This window comes from Silene latifolia, chromosome X (genome assembly GCF_048544455.1).
Source record: "Silene latifolia isolate original U9 population chromosome X, ASM4854445v1, whole genome shotgun sequence".
NCBI lineage: Eukaryota > Viridiplantae > Streptophyta > Magnoliopsida > Caryophyllales > Caryophyllaceae > Silene > Silene latifolia.
Window position 1 is genome coordinate 84,376,420 of NC_133537.1, and position 17,196 is coordinate 84,393,615.

General features: G+C 38.5%; 1 non-coding gene across 1 annotated transcript; it reads left to right on the top strand.

Moving 5' to 3' along the window:
• The first annotated feature begins 3,605 nt into the window (after positions 1-3,605).
• LOC141625594 (small nucleolar RNA R71) lies at positions 3,606-3,712 on the top strand. Its single transcript, XR_012535365.1, has one exon. It is a non-coding gene; the product is annotated as a small nucleolar RNA R71 (small nucleolar RNA).
• Positions 3,713-17,196: the final 13,484 nt, after the last annotated feature.

Below are 17,196 nucleotides of genomic sequence, written 5' to 3' on the forward strand. Positions count from 1 at the left end.
TCAACTAACCACAGACCGAATGCATACAGGTATTAAGCAGATTAAGTTCATATTTATGCAAATTAATGTGACATGTCTTATAAGGAGTACTACTCACATTCCTAAATAAACTGGTCATAGATGTCACCAGTTATAGGCTCTAAATCTCAGAAATATGATGTAGTTTGCCAATTTTCAAAGTCAAGTCTCAAGTTCAGCAAATAATTAACGAAAACTCGTAGATATGCACTTATACGATTCTACTAATAACATGTCAATTAGCAAGGCTCAGGCAAAAACAGATGCAAATGCAATGTCATCATTGAAATACTACCGTTCCGACTCGACCTATATGCTAAAATAAACGTGCATTTTATTTGAAATTTTTTGAAATTTTTCAATTTTTTTTTTTTTTTGTGTATTTTTTTGAATATAAGAATGAAATAAACAATGCAAAACAAAATGTAAACGTGAATGCAAGCAAATGATATGCGACGCAAAACCCTTCCCCAAACCAAATCACACAATGTCCCCATTGTGCAAAATCATGTAATGAAGAAAAGAGAAATGGGAATTTGCGGGAAAATAAACAAATAAAAATGACATGAAGTGGAAATCGGGAACGTACAAGACTTTGAGCGCAGCAAAGGAAACCTCCCCAAACCAGCGTGAGCTAGGAGGTTTCAAAGTGGAGCAGTGATGCTACCAATAAGTACCTGAAAGATAAATAAAACCCACGCATAAAATCGAGAAGACAATTTTGAAGAGGTAAATATGTGCACAAATGAGAAAATTAGAAGAAATAAATAATTTGACGGAAAGTAAAGTGGAGTAGAAAACTCCCTTAAGTCCGCATATCGACCAACCACAGCAGGGGAGAGGTCGTGAACAGGTACATCAGCGTCCTTGGTCGATCGACTAAGAACGGCAGTCGATCGACCAATGTGTCAGGAACAGTAGCTCCTGGGGTGCAACTCAGTCGATCGACCAATGTAGCCAGTCGATCGACTGAAAATACTGTTGTACTCCTTATTTCTTCTTATTTGCTCAATTACTAGAGCTAATAAGGTTGAAAAACCTGCAAGTGCATAGTAATACGCGCCCAAAATTCCGCAAAAACTCAAAGCAAAGTCTCAAACGTATAAAATCCTAAGCAAGCAAAATAAAATGCGAAGTTTCGCGCACACAAAAGCAATAAAAAGTGTCTAACAAAAGCAAATAAAAAGTTTGGAAAACATGTGATCAGCTAGTAGTTGATCAAGAACGGCCACGGAATGGCCCACTTCGTCGGCTTCTGGCTACTAGAGGTAGCCTCAACGGTGCTTATCTTATTAGCTGCACCCTTCTTAGCTTCCACGTCTGTATGGCTCAACGGATCAACACTTTCATCATCTCCCCAGTCAATGACCTCTTCCTGCTCATCAAAGTCCAAGTCGGACTCCCTTGCCTTTACCGGCTCGTCATCAACTTCCTCATCAGTGGCATAGCTAAGGCAACCAAGACCTCCTCGTGAAACGATTGGCTTCTTTGCGGCTGGAGGGACTTGCAGCTCTTCCTTCCCCAAACCAGCTCCTGCAATATCAGAAATAGACAAATCTTCCTCCAATTTGCTCCCAATCTGGGGCGGAGAGATTACAACCGTAATAGAGATAGGTAAATCAGGAAGCACAAAGTACGATTTCTTGTCAGAAACCGTATTACAAGTCACAGGCCACATGGGGTCCTTTTTCTTAGATGGCTGAGCAAAAACAATAGAATGCTTGCCCACTTTAAAAGTCAATGTTCCTAGACCGACATCTATGACAAAGACCCGGCGGTGTGCGAAATGGCCTACCCAAAATAATGGGAATATGGGCATCCTCAGGCATGTCAAGTACCACGAAGTCGACGGGGAAGAAAAACTTCCCTATTTGGACAGGGATGTCCTCTAAGACTCCTATTGGCTGGACCGCAGATCGGTCAGCCATCCATCTTGTCATATATCATCACTGCGAACCTAGTCAATTTGAGCTTCCTAGCTAGACTCAAAGGCATGACGCTTATACTAGCTCCTAAGTCACATAATGCCTTCTCAAAAGAGAAGGTACCTATATTACAAGGAACAGAAAAGCTACCCGGGTCTTCTATCTTATGGGGTGCAGTATGAGACAAATAAGAGCATGACTCTTTGGTTAATGCGACAGTGTGCACATTTTCAAGTGACTTTTTCTTAGACAGGAGTTGTTTCATGAATTTAGTGTAGGCAGGCACTTGATTGACCAACTCAAGGAAAGGAACTTGTACATTCAAACTACGAATAACCTTTTCAAATTTATTGAAAGATACATGTTCCTTTGTCGGCACTAGTCTCTCTGGATATGGGGCTGAGAGAAGTACCTTAGCCCTTTCTTCTAAGTCTCGCATGCCGGCATCTGTGGACTTAGGCTGAAAGTCCACCTCCTTCTCCTTATTGAAGCTTGAACCCTCCTTAGACCGTCTCGAATGTGAGCCATTGACCGACATTGGGTCGAACTTCGGAATCGGGACGGACCCAGCAGCACTCGGGTCTTGCCCCAATACTTTCGGAGTTGTCGAACCCCGGAACAAATGGTCTCTCAAATTATCGGGCATTAAAGGACGAAATTTCTCAATATCAGCAGAGGTCTCAGTCGATCGACCACCTTGCTCAGTCGATCGACTGAGATGTAAAGTTCCAGAAGCTCATGTAACCCGCATATCAGTCGATCGACCGGGTATATCAGTCGATCGACCGATATACCCAGTAGACGCCTTTTTCTTTGAATTATTCGTTCTGACTTTCTTTTGACTCGGTTCCGCCTCATTCTTTTCGGGCATCCTCGACCATAGCAGCCCCTCCGGGTAGACCCACTCCTCAAAGTAATGGCATTGGGGTCTCTTTAAGTCGGTTTGAGTGGGTAAGTGTCCAGGGAGCTCGAGTGGTACTCTTACTAGCCAATTGAGCAATTTGGCTCTCTAGTAGCTTCATCCCGGCCTCTCTAGCTTGGGACTCCTTCAGTGACAAGTTCTTAAACTCAAAGCAAAATCGGAACCATGGGATTGTTGTTGTTGTTGCGGCACATAAGGAGGTTTTTGGTATTGTTGTTGCTTATGATGAGGGGGCACATAAGCTTGATGTCTTCTTTGTTGTGGAGGTTGAGTCGGATTCAGGACATTCGGCTACTCTTCCTCAAGTTGGGGTGGACATTCGGCTCATAGTACGTGTTTGTCTGCCTATAGTGTTGAAAGGAAAAGACAAGACTCGAAAGGAGGGGGGACAATTCTCGAGACATGTCCCTCGGCTCCACATCTTCTACAGGACGAAAGGACCGTCAGAAACAACATTTACTTGGTACATCCCACCTTTAGAAGCTCCTCCCAATTCATATTTGTCAAACCTTGCAGTGAGGGCTTCTAGTGCTGCAACAGAGGAAGATTGGCGACTCTCCTCTGGTTTCCTCTCGAATTCCCATATTTGACCTTATGAGTGGCGGATCATCGATGATCTTCCACCCTTGGTCTCTCCCATGTTCTCAAACAAATCGGCCATTGGGCTATGACATCCAATATGGCCCTCGATCGTCATACTGATCCATTATAGAACCGATTGCACAAGCTCCATTTTTTCGAACCCATGGTGCGGTATGGTTCGCACCAATTTCTTGAAACGGACCCATGCTTCATAAAAATTCTCGTCTGGCCCTTGTTTAAAGCTCGTGATCTGAGCTCTAATGGCATTCGTCTTCGAGGCAGAGAAGTACTTTTTGTAGAATGCCAGGGCTAAGGAATTCAAGTCGGTGATCCCATGGGCGGCTCGGTCCAGATCTCTATACCACTCTCTTGCAGCGTCACGAAGAGAGAAAATGAACATGGTCTCCTTGATCTGATCTTGGGTTACACGGCCGGCGGGGTATAGAGCAAAGCAATAATCAATAAAAATCTCCATGTGCTTGGCTGCATCTTCATTTGCAGCTCCCCCGAACTGGTTTCTCTCAACCAGGATAATATAGGAAGGCTTTGGCTCGAATTTTCTCGCCTCCCCAGGTAGTTCGAATCCTTTATAGAGATTCGCAGTTGTAGGCTCTGAGTGACTAGCAATGGTTGCTTCTTGACCATGACCGGGATTTGAGAAGTAAATGCTTGTCTCACCAAGAGGCGGGAGATGTAGGTGGATCTCCTTGAACGGAGCGTTCTCGTAGTAGCTTGACATGAGTACTCGGCTCTTCCTCTGTCGGTAATACCCTTTGTGATCGTCTCAACTCACGCAAGGATTTCTCGATCTCAGGATTTAATGGTACTAGTTTACCACCCTGTGACCTGCGCATAAGAAGAAACTACAAAAAGAATATAAGAAAAGTTTAAGGAACGGAAGTCCCTTAAACTAAAGAAAGACTAAATAAAAACAGCTAAAAATTAGAACAATTGCCTCCCCGGCAACGGCGCCAAAATTTGATACCCGTCGTTGTGCGTACCAAAAATAAGATTTATAATTTCCTATTAAGACTAACCTAGGCTAGTGGTAACAGGGTCGAACCACAAGGAGGCAGACATAATTTCTAGCTGTCTAATTCTAGTCTAAGGTAACGAGTGTAGGGGTTGAGTTGAATTGGTCTATAGCTAAGAGTAAATAAAGACAATAAACTAAAAAGATGGATTAAACAGATAAAGAGGGGGGTACTAGGATGGTCGGTTCATTATAGCTTCGGCGGCAGCATACTAAGTCGGTCTGAATCAAACACATGTGAGGCGGGAAAACAAGAGGTCCTCTCGGTCCACTCTTAACAGATAGCATCTTTCGATCTCGCTATAAGTCCCTAATATCACTAATACTGACTCTCGTCCTGAAAAGTGACTAACGGTCTAAACTATACCTATCTTTCGATCTCAGCACAGTTTAGTCATTTTAAATGGTGGTCTAACAACTGTCCCTATCTTTCGATCTAATGGGTCAGTTATAAAATAAGCATCTAACTGGTCGCATGCATTCGATTCGTTAAATACAACATTAAAATTAATTAAAACGAAAGGTAACCTCACGTGGTCAGTCGATCGACCAGGTATGGCGGTCGATCGACTGACCCGCGATTTCAGTCCAAAACAATACTACGCCGCCTACGCTATAATTCGCCTACATCCAAGCACAATTAATCTAGCTACTCATGGTACTGATAAAAACAACAATAATAATATGAACTAAGGAATTCATGCTTGAAGTACTCAAATAACAAATAGCGATAAACGATAATTTGGCTTTGGATACTAACTAGCAATTCTATACTAACAATGAAATAAGGATAAATCGAAATAAGGCAGAAAAATACCGAGATTGCAGAGGAACGATTGAGAATAAGAACGAAAATTCCAATGCTAATCAATATTCCAAACCCTAATTATAAAACTAAATATTACTGTGTAAAAACTTAGGTAAAATCGGGATCAAAACTCAATGCTTATTCTGATGATCTAGGTTACGTTATATAGCCAACATACGTAACAACATATTATCAAAACCTAAACATAATGGGCTTGCGCTTCCTCGGTCTTTTAATTCTCGTCTGGGATAGCAGATTGGTCGATCGACTGATGGTAGTGGTCGATCGACTGCTTGAGCTGCTACTTAACTTCTAAAATCTCGTGGATTTGTCTTTTGGGCCTCGAAACGCGCACCAAGCTCGTTCTTTAAGTGGATTCTTCATGTCAAATGCAATGCAGGGTACTCGGGGACGGATTTAGCTCAATTTCCGTTGAATTCTTCACATTTCTGCAATAAAGTACAAAAACACGAAAGTAGACGGAAATAGGGGAAATGGTAGCTTAAACTACACAAATGAGCTCTGAAATGCGTGTAAAATGGGATGTAAAACATCATATAAAAGACACGCATCACTTACCAAAACGGTTTTAAACCGAGTTTTTTCCGATCAAACGAGTTGTTACACTTACGTCGGTCACTCGCCATAACCAAACATGTAAGTATGAGGGTGTAAAAATCCTCTTTTATTGCGTTTTCATTTGTTTCATGACTCTAACATGCTAAAACATGCATAACATGAACCAAAACAAGGAATAAACGAGCGAAAACTGATTTTTAATCTGAGGCAGAAGCCCCTTAGGTCGCCAACTGGCTCGCGCCTAAATGGGGTGCTCAGACCAGAGATCAACCGTGTTTGTCCTCGTCATTTCCCTTAATCCATTTTTCATATTTGTAATCAGTTTTTTACCATTTCAAGTATTTTCGAAACCTTTTTGTTTCATTTCACATGTTTTAACCATAACGCATTTTTCACCCTTGGTTCTTCATACCATGACGATTAAATCAGTGTTTCGGTGATAATATTTGGTTAATGACATTTAAAAGGTATTTTAAAGCCTTTTATTTCATTTCTTCACATTTTCAAACAAACACATTAGTCCCCAACACAAAATCATCCTTGGTTCTACATACCATGCCGGATTTTAACCCGGGTACGATGATGAGTATCGACTAATGACATTCAAACGGACTTAAGACAATTAGTCCATAACCATTTTTCAAAACTATTCATGTCAAGCTTGTCAAACCGAACCCGACACCAAATATTATCAAAATAATGATGATTATTCAAGTCTAGTTCTTCAAATCAACAAATGCTGTCTAAACGACCCTTTCAAAATCAAGCCGGGTTCAAACACCCGTTTTCAACACGTTTTATAACGTTTTCTAAACAGTCAGAACACGGCATACAACCGTTGGCTAACCCGCACCTCAAGCAGGCCTCTTCTTTCTCATTTTCAAAACCAGAGGGAGGCCCCTTATACCGCCGGCTGGCTCGCTCCTCTTATAGCCGTCTGGTACAGGGCATGTTCCCTTCCAGCATTAGTCTAGGACGATCCCGACTCCGGCTAACCCGGATATAGGACGGATCAGATGACTATTCATTTATTCAAAACTATATTTGCAAAATGCCTTACTAAGACAAATGGATCATGTTATGCACCCTAAACCTAATACGGTAAATGGATGTTTAATTTCCGTCTTGCATGCAAATCAATCATTAATCCAACTCGACATCTTATACTTGATACTTGGATTAAATCAACCGACTTAGAAAGCTCTCACATGTTAGGTTTAAACCATTGGATGCGCATTCATGCATTTAAACCGTTTTATCAATTTTTGTATTCTACCAACCAAGATCGATCAGTAGAGGCCACTAAACGCGGGCGGGATTGGGTGTCTGATTAAAGGGCTTCCCAATATGTACCTTCACCTCTTACTCAGAAACTTTGGATAGTGGACGACCTTATCCAGGGCGTACGAGAGTCATTCTAGAGATAGGATGCTAAAGAGGGACGATTTCCTTATCTTTAGTACCTATGTCAAACGCTGCTTTGTGCTTCGATTTGACCGAGGTATAAAGTGAAATTCGAACGGGTTCCAGGCATACCACAAATGCTTGGTGGCGACTCCGAACATCTCTAATCGTTTCGAGACCCTTACCGAGACGAAACCGACCGATCTAAAACGATCCGGTCGAAAGCACCTTTTCGCCGCCGAGCGTGGCTTTCAAAAGACCGCTGCATGTCCACAGATTGGCTTGGCGTGCAGGTGGCCCGTGACTACGGACCGGTAGGTGGCCCAAATCCACAGACCGAGACGTGGCCCATGTCCACAGTAGGCGACCGTCTTCGATCATATCTTGAAGGACATGTTTTAGTTTATAACACTTCTCTATATCATGTCCCTTATCTCTATTCGCAGTATGAATTTTCGTCCCAGAATTTGGAATTCTTTTCTGGATGAGGCGTAGGCCCTATGGGTTGGAGCTTCCCCTGTTTCATCAAACTCTTCAAAGCATTGGAATATGTGTCACCAATGTTTGTGAACTTCCTTTGGGGGTTATTCTTCTTTGATGATTCGAGAAGATTAACCTCATCAGTCCTGCTAGTAGAGCCATAAGAACGACTCGTCGAGCCTTGATATCCACGACCCACCATTTTGGACAAGAGTCCTTTACGGATGTCATCTTCGATTCTGGTCCCTAGCACAGTTAAGTCCTTGAAGGTCTTAATGTTTTGGTACCTTTGCGTAGATGGGTCTTAAGTTATCCACAAATTTTTCCACGAGGGTAGCTTCATCCAGACGCTCGACAAGTTGTGTGCTAGTCTTCCTCCACCTACTTACGAAGTCGGTGAAGCCTTTTTTCTCATTTTGGGTAAGATCCTCTAAAGTGCGTATATTGACTTGGATTTTAGCGTTATCCGCGTATTGCTTAGCGAACTCGCATCCCAGGTGGCAATCTTCTTGTGCTCTAGAGAATAGAACCATTGCTTAGGAATAGTGTCAAGAGATAAAGGAAAGATCCTTAAGAACATCTCGGGTTTGATGCCTTTGATAGACATGTAGTCTTTGAAACCACGAATGTGATTCAAAGGGTTTTCATGTCCCTTGAACTTTGGGATATCAGTCATGTTGAAGTTGGTTGGTAATTTGGCACTCACGGCCTCATACTTGCGATTGTTTTCCCTATAGATATCGTCTCCTTTGAGTTACATTAGTTGCTCCTCCAAGTATTGGAGTCGCTTTTCAGCTTCAGTAAGACCTACTGGAGGGTTGACTTCTGCTTGTCCAACATAGGGTAGAAGGTTGTCATTTACAACTTCATTAGGAATTTCATCTTCTACAGGATGTAACCTAGTTGCTACTGCAACAATTCGGCTTTCAATAGCATTAAGGCGTTCATAAGCTTGTTCTTGACTTGGTTGGAGACGAGCGAGCGCAGCTAGGATTTGATTATTACCATTTTGGGGTTGTCCATTGACACTTGCGTGACTAGTTCCAGACATCTTGGAAACTGGATAAAAGATCGACGACGAATCAAAACACGATCGACCACTCTAGCACACTTACTCAAAGATAAGACTCGAATTATAAAGTGGGAGTGCGCCACTTGTGTCAAGTGAGGTTTGAAAATGACAAAGTTTTGAAATGTTTGTCCTAATCAACTGTAGTGTAGTTGTAGGAGTGTTGACTCGAAGTGAGGTTTTGAAATGGGTTTTGAGGCCTGAATTTTGACTCGATATTTGGACAGAGGTTCGACTCATTTTGCGCTAATTTGGGCCATTTTTCGAAAATATATACATTTTCAAAGAGGTTTTTTTTTTAAAAAAAAAAAATTGTCATGGTTTTGTTTAGAAAATGGTGATCACATATGTTACAAGCATTCAAACAGGCATTATAACGGTATGTTGAGTGCATTTAAAGGGTTTTGGCTTAAAAGGGTGGGTTGCCATACCGAGCAATCAAACCCGGGTCTGTAGAGAGGTCCGCGCCAAACAAGAGTAAGGCCGGTTCCTAATCCATTTCCTCGAGTAGTGAAAGCCCTTGATACAAACATGAGTAAGCATTATGGTATGGTTGGCGTCAATCGCTATCCATCCTTAGGCCCAGATGAGAATTTGGACCATCCAGACGAGACGATTGGTCGAATGGGTTGGGTTGGGTTGGGCCTAGGAAGGCCGAATAAAACGATCTAAGAAAATCGAATAATGAAAACCTAACCTTGTTCAAGTTTCACCCTTGGCAACACGTAAGTGTATTACTCCCCAGCGGAGTCGCCAAACTGTGGACACGGAGGGCCCACGAGGGCGCTTGGGAAACAAGCATTTGCATTTGTGGAGTCGCCACTAATTTATTGTGGAAAATTGGAAACCGTTCGAATACTTCGCGTCATGTCAAGACACAAAGTAGTGACACGAACACCAAGAACTCGTTACCCTTAGCATTCTATGTCTAGAATGACTCTCGTGGATGCCAATGAACACAGATGTTCATAAAGATCTGGAGTAAGGGGTGAGGGTACGTATTAGGAAGCTCTTTTGATCGAATACCTAATCCCGCCCGCCTCGATAGCGGCCTCTACTAATGATTAGGGAAATCATCTATACTTGATATGTTGTCGATTATATGCATGCAATGCAACAAACAATAAATTAATCCTAGCATGTGAAAATTAACTAAGTCGGTGAACATATAATTAGCACTTATTAGGTCGAAGTAAGGATTTAAGGTTGATTACATGTGAGAGCAAACAAACGATAATAAAGAGTAAAATAAACAAAAACAAACAATAATAAAAAATAAAATAATTACAAGGGTTTAATGATTTACGTCGAAAATACGTTTAAAACGGATAATTTTAAAAAAGAAATGGAAAACAATTAAGGTTAGAAAACGGACAGATTAGTGGTGATATTACGATTAATAGTCGATTAATACATAAGCTTACAAGCTAGGTCAAAGCAAGAAACGGAAGTTCAGAGAGGCATTTAAATCACCCGAACAGTAAGCGCAAGAATGCGTCCCTTGGAAGAGGCGCATGGTCATGGTCTGCGTCATTCCCAGGTGAGTTCTGGCTGTGAAGCCGGAACTACATATTGTTAATATTCGTTGGTGATTTTAATGATCGATTATTAATGTTCGACTTAAGTAGAAGTGATTTAACGGATTATTTACATGTGAATTGGTCATAAAAGCAATAAAAAACAAGTTTAAACGGATGAGAATTAACTAAAGCGAATTGAAGTGAATTATAAACTAATCACAAATTAAGTTTATTAATACAAATTAATAAGACTAATTAATTAGGTTAGATGATGATAAACAGATGATACAAAAGACGAATTCTAGAGACTTCATATGAACAAATCGAATCTCTAAAACCCGGGTTTGATTTTAATGACGAAAACCCGTAAATATCGATTACTTGGGATTTAAGTCGGATTTAAAGGTGATAAATTAATATGAATTATGTATTATAATTATGCGAACGGAAATATGAAGAAAATAAGACAAAACGAAACAAAAGAGGCGAATCAACAAAGAACAAAGGAAGAAGAAGAAAGGCAGAAACTGCGGCAGCCTCGGGAAGAGGTGCAGCATATGCTGCGACTCTTCGAAGAGGCGCAGCAGTTGCTGCGTTTCTTCTCGATGTCTGTCTTCTGTTAATCCGTGAAAATAGGTTTTGATAAAAGCTTTTATAAATCGGTTTTGAACATGCTTTCGACGTAAATCTTACATTAATTTATACAATAATAAAGATACAATAATAAAACATGGGATTTACACCCTCAGACTTATATGTTTGACGAAACGAGATTAACTAAGTTAACGATTAGTGATTGTTCGACTCGAATGTATGATGAAAGTGCCCTCGTAAGAGGAATTAAATTAAATTGATTTGATTAATTGAGTGGAGTTGGTCAAATTGGTCGGTCATGATAAACGAGACTGGTACTTCAGAAGGATCCGAGCTTACGTGGTCGAAAGTTCAAGCACGTACACGTCAATAAGCAAAGAGCTCGGTCTTAGAATGCAAAGGGAGAAGAGAAGGGCGGACACTCGCGTGAGAAATATGAGGAACGAAGGTCCCTATTTATACTAATCACATGGAGGAATTAGGGTTACGGTAAAACATTGGAAACAAATCTCGAAAAGATCTTAAAATACGCAGAAAAGAGCTGGGGAAGAGGCGCAGCAGGTGCTGCGTCCTTTCGCCAGAAGTTTCCTCCTGCGGAAGAAAGATTTTCCGCGTTTCTGTTATAGAATTGCGGTAGATCTCAACTTCCTTATTGTTTAAAATATGATTTCGGGATATATTTTGCCAAAAGATGAAAAGATTAAAATTATGGAATAGAAATATCCGGAATATTCCAGAACGTTCTGACTCGACATTTTAAACAGCTTATTAGAAAATGAAGATGGTTTTTGACCCGGACTCCAAATGAACTCTAATTACTATCAAAATGACCGTAATGGCGCGTAGATGACGACCAAGGAGTATACACAAGTATTTGAGCTATCACTTGACAATAAACTTACGAACTGTCATAAATCGTTCCATGTACCAAACATGCGGCCCAATCATCACCGAGTGGTTTGCGGGAGGTACAGAAATAAGTTATCTACACTAAGACCTGGCCAGACCTCTCGATGCATTAACTGTATACCGAACGACACTCGGGACCCAGAACGTTTAACTGACGAATCTGGCCACCTCCGAACATAGACCAATAAACCTCCAAAGAGCTTCTCTTGATTCATTCTGATAGTATTTAACTGATACTACCATCATCTATTCGACCAGCCAACAAATAAATGTATAGTTTAACTGACTGCACACGACATGCGTGAACCACATCACGACTCAACTCAGAAGAACAGTTTAACTGACTGTCCAACTTATGCAAATGCAGTTTAACTGACTGTACAACTCATGCGTGAATAACATCACGACTCAACACAGTAGAACAGTTTATCTAACTGTCCTACAAACATATGAACAAGAGTAACCAACGACACATGCACACATTCTCATATAATAACTGAACACAACACAACATGTGAAGCAAGTATAAACAACCAAGGTTATAGTAACCTTAGTCATAACATGAACTCTGGATGTGAGGTTATACTAACCTCGACTATAACTTTAAAATATATAACTTGGAGTTATACTCACCTCAACCATAACCTTGACACGAAACTCAAAGTTATACTAGTTCCAACCATAACCTTGAGCCATAAATCTCAGGGAACGTTAGTTTCAGCTATAACCTTAACTCGTATCCAATGTTATAGTAGATTCAGCTATAACCTTGAATTCATATTTCCAAGGTTATAACTCAAACAGCCATAACTAGAGCAACAACCCAAAGTTGTACTAACTTCAGCTATAACACTCGAATCATCATCAAGGTTATACTAGCTTTAGCTATAACTTTGGAGAGCACTCTTGGCCGCCTATCATGCCGCCACTAGGGTTTATTTGTAAACCCTAATTACGCTCATGACACCCATATTTAGCGCATAAACAACATATGATATATAATTAAGACATTAAAATATATACAAACATGCTAAAAACATGATTAACATGATAATAAACAATCAAACATGTACCAATCATACAAATCAATCATTAAATCACATTAATTACATCAATTGGCATAAACACAATTAAAAGAGAAACACCTAGTTACCTTATTAAGCAAATATTCCTAAAGATCGTCTTGAACGATATAAACGACTTCTCCAGGTGCAGTCTCCACGCCTTTATTAAATCATCAACGTGCCAAAGATAACGAATCTAATAAGTACTAATATATATATATATATAGAGAGGGAGAGAGAGAGGCGGGATCCGGTGAGGACGGCTAAATATTTAAGGATTGAGGATTGCAATACAATATCACGGGTTCTTCAATACAATATTACAGGTTGTTCGAAACAATATCACACGAAAAAAATAGCTGCGCAAAAAAAAAAAAATTATTTTTTTTATAAAATTTTTTTTTTTTTTGGATAAGTCTGATTTTTTTCGTGATATTGTATTGCAATCCTCAATCCTCAAATATTTAGCCGTCCTCACCGGATCCCGCCTATATATATATATATATATATATATATATCAAACTATAAAAACTACACGAAACATAAAAACTTACGAAGAAGATAGATAGATCCAAGGAGTAGGATCGATCTAAGCACGAAAGATGATGAAGGGAGGAGGAAGGAGGCGCGGCACGAAACCCTAGAGAGGGTGGAGGCACACGGCACAAGGGAGAGAAGAGAGGAGATAATTAGGTTTAGGATTTTGTGAGAAATATGAGAAAAGAAAAGTAAGAGTTTGGTTTCCCTTCTTATTTATAGAAGAACTCATGGGTTTATTTCAAGCTTAGGCCCAAAACTTACCCATCTACACCAAGAATCACGTGAAAACCCAAGGGAGGAGCGGGTCTTCACCGTTTTCGAGCCCAATGAGCCCAAAAGACAAGAGACGGATATTTTCCCGGAAAATAAAATATGAAATATGGGAAAATAAAATTAAAGAATTATATTACGGAAATTCGGGGTATTGCAACACAAAATAACGGCTGCAATGAAACAACACTACAAACAACTCAATCAGCACAACTCAATCACCACAACTCCATCTCATCTCCACACATCTGACTACACACTGAAGTGTGTAGTCTTGCCAGAGTACCCATCGCAACAAGAACTCATCGCCGCCAGTGGGGGACCGCAACCGTTCCCACTTAAGCCCCGCTCATCTCATCCGAGCGATAAACCCATGTTCATTAATGTGCACATCCCTTCTGTGGCGGGTTCCACAGAAGGCGAATTAAGGGCATGAAGCCACTCCCGCAAGTGACTCCACTCAGCCAGGGACGCACCCCGAAGATCACAGACAGTTACACAACAATTATTTTACACAATCACAACCACCAAAACAAATTCCAATATGATAAATAATCAATCAACAACAACAAACTATCACTAACACATTATGTAACCAATACTGAGTAGGGAAACCCTACCTGAAAAGAAATCACCACAGACGATCTAGCAGCTAATCAGAATTTCTCCTCAACGAATCCTCCTCCTATAACACGTATACATACAATTACTACCAATGCCATACAAAACACCCTAAACCCCAAATATTACCCAATTAGGGTTTAACCAAACTTATCAAAACATTATAAAAATTATATAAGAACCTTACCCTCGACACAACGATCACAACGGCGTAAAGAACGAGACAATCCGACACTCCTAGCCTTGAGATTTGTTAAAAGTGATTAAACAAAGTGACGGAATCCCTTTTATATTAATCTCGTATTATTAACAAAACCCGGCTAATCAACCCGTAAAACACAATTACTCGATCGAGTAAGTGACTTACACGATCGAGTGGCCCTTACTCGATCGAGTCCCCAATTTACTCGATCGAGTACCCTACAGGCAGTCTACTGTTTTGCGTCAAAAACTACTCAATCGACAGAGTAAGCCCCCGCTCGATAGAGTACCCATAGACACATAAAACTGTAGTATTACAAACACTAGGTTTGAATAATTTGAAGGAATTTATGTTACATGAGAACGAAATATGGGTGATTATAATTAGGTTTAAAATTTTGGGGGAGTTGAGTTACTGGAGAGAAAAAAAAAGTTGAAGACCGTAATTCATTTAGAGAGAGAGTAGAAGAAGAGAGTGAAACTGGTAATCAGTTATGGGGCTGCTAGGTTATAATTTTAGGTTTATATAGTATGAGATAGGATTAATCTCAACCCTTGATATGTGTTAGATCTGATGGTGGAGATTAATAGGACGGACTCACCTAAAATACCTAGACTCACCAGATGCAGTTTCTATATATATATATATATATATATATATATATATATATATATATATATATATATATATATATATATATATATATATATATATATATATATATATATATATATATATATATATATATATATATAAGCAAAGTTCTCCTAAGTCCCTTTTTTTTGAGTCCATAAGTCCCTCCCACAACCCTTGGATCATGCATGGTGGAAGGTTGAGATTGAAAGCAAAAAAACACACTTAACACTAATTAATTCACTTCTCTCTCTAGTTTTAATAATACATTCACTAATTCATTATCATACACAATTAACACCATATTTTGTCTTATACTTCAAAGTTTATGAAAATTTTGTTAACATTTAACTTTGTTTCGGTTTTTTTCGTTTTTTTTTTTTTCGACATAAGTTTTATTTGTTTTTTTTTTTTTCGAGACAAGTTTTCGACATTTTAGGATTTTACGAGTGTAATTCTAACAGCAAAAAGTGTAATTTTAAGGAATATTTTCGAGAATTTAGCGTTTTACAAGTTTAACTTCAATCTTTTCCGAGTGATTTTAACGAATAATATTTTGAATTTTTGTCATTTTATCACAAGTTATTGTAATTTAGCATTTTACGAGTGTTATTTTAATGACAAAAAGTGTTATTTTAGTCCAGGTAAGTGTAATTTCAGTCCAATGAGATTGTTATTTTTAGTCAAAGAGAATGTAATTTTAGTCCGAGGAAAAGTGTAATTTTAGTCGAGAAAAATATAATTTGAGTCCCACGAGAGAATATAATTTTAGTCCATTGAGAGTGTAACATTAGTCCAATGAGAATATGAGAATATAACCAAGTCCATGGAGAGTGTAACATTAGTCCAATAGAGGTAAGTGTAATTCTAACCGAAAAAAGTGTAATTCTAACAACAAAAAGTGTAATTCTAACAACAAAAGGTGTAATTTTAGCCGAAAAAAGTGTTATTCTAGCAAAAAAAAGTGTAATTTTAACAAAAAAATGTAATTCTAACAACAAAAAAGTGTATTCTAACAACAAAAAGTGTAATTCTAATAACAAAAAGTGTAATTTTAGCCGAAAAAAGTGTTATTCTAGCAAAAAAAAGTGTAATTTTAACAGAAAAAAGTGTAATTCTAACAACAAAAAAGTGTAATTTTAGCCGAACAAAGTGTTATTCTAGCAAAAAAAAAAGTATAATTTTAACAGAAAAAAGTGTAATTCTAACAACAAAAAGTGTAATTTTAGCCGAAAAAAGTGTTATTCTAGCAAAAAAATGTATAATTTTAACAGAAAAAAGTGTAATTTTAATGGAGAAAAGTGTGATTTTAACAGAAAAAGGTGTAATTCTAACAACAACAAAAAATGTAATTTTAGCAGAAAAAGTGTAATTTTAGTCGAAAAAAGTGTTATTCTAGCCGAAAAAAGTGTTATTCTAGCAAAAGAAAGTGTAATTTTAATAAAAAAAAGTGTAATTTTAATGGAAAAAGTGTAATACCTTAAAAATAAGACTATATTTTAAATATATCTAAGATTAAAATCAACAAATAATCTTAGATCTATTTTGTACATCTAAAACTAAAATAAAAATATCTCACAAAATAAAAATAAGAACTAAGAAAAAAAATATAAAAAAAATATTTCATATTTAGTAGATTTAATATTAAAATGTTATTCTAGGAAAAAAAGTGTAATTCTAATGAAGAAAAGTGTAATTTTAACAGAAAAAAGTGTAATTTTGACAGAAAAAAGTGTAATTCTAACAACAAAAAGTGCAATTTTAGCCGAAAAAAGTGTTATTCTAGCAAAAAAAAAAAAAAGTATAATTTTTACAGAAAAGCAAAGAAAAGAACCCCACCTCTAAAAAGTAGATCTGAAAAAGAAAAAAGCAAAGAAAAAGTCACAAGAAAAAAAAACAAATGGGGCGTGAGATTGAAGAAAGAAGAAAAAAAACAAAACAACAACCCACCCACATCTACAACTAAAAAACAAAACAAAAATAAAACAAACTGCAAACCCACATTCACATTCACGTGAGATTG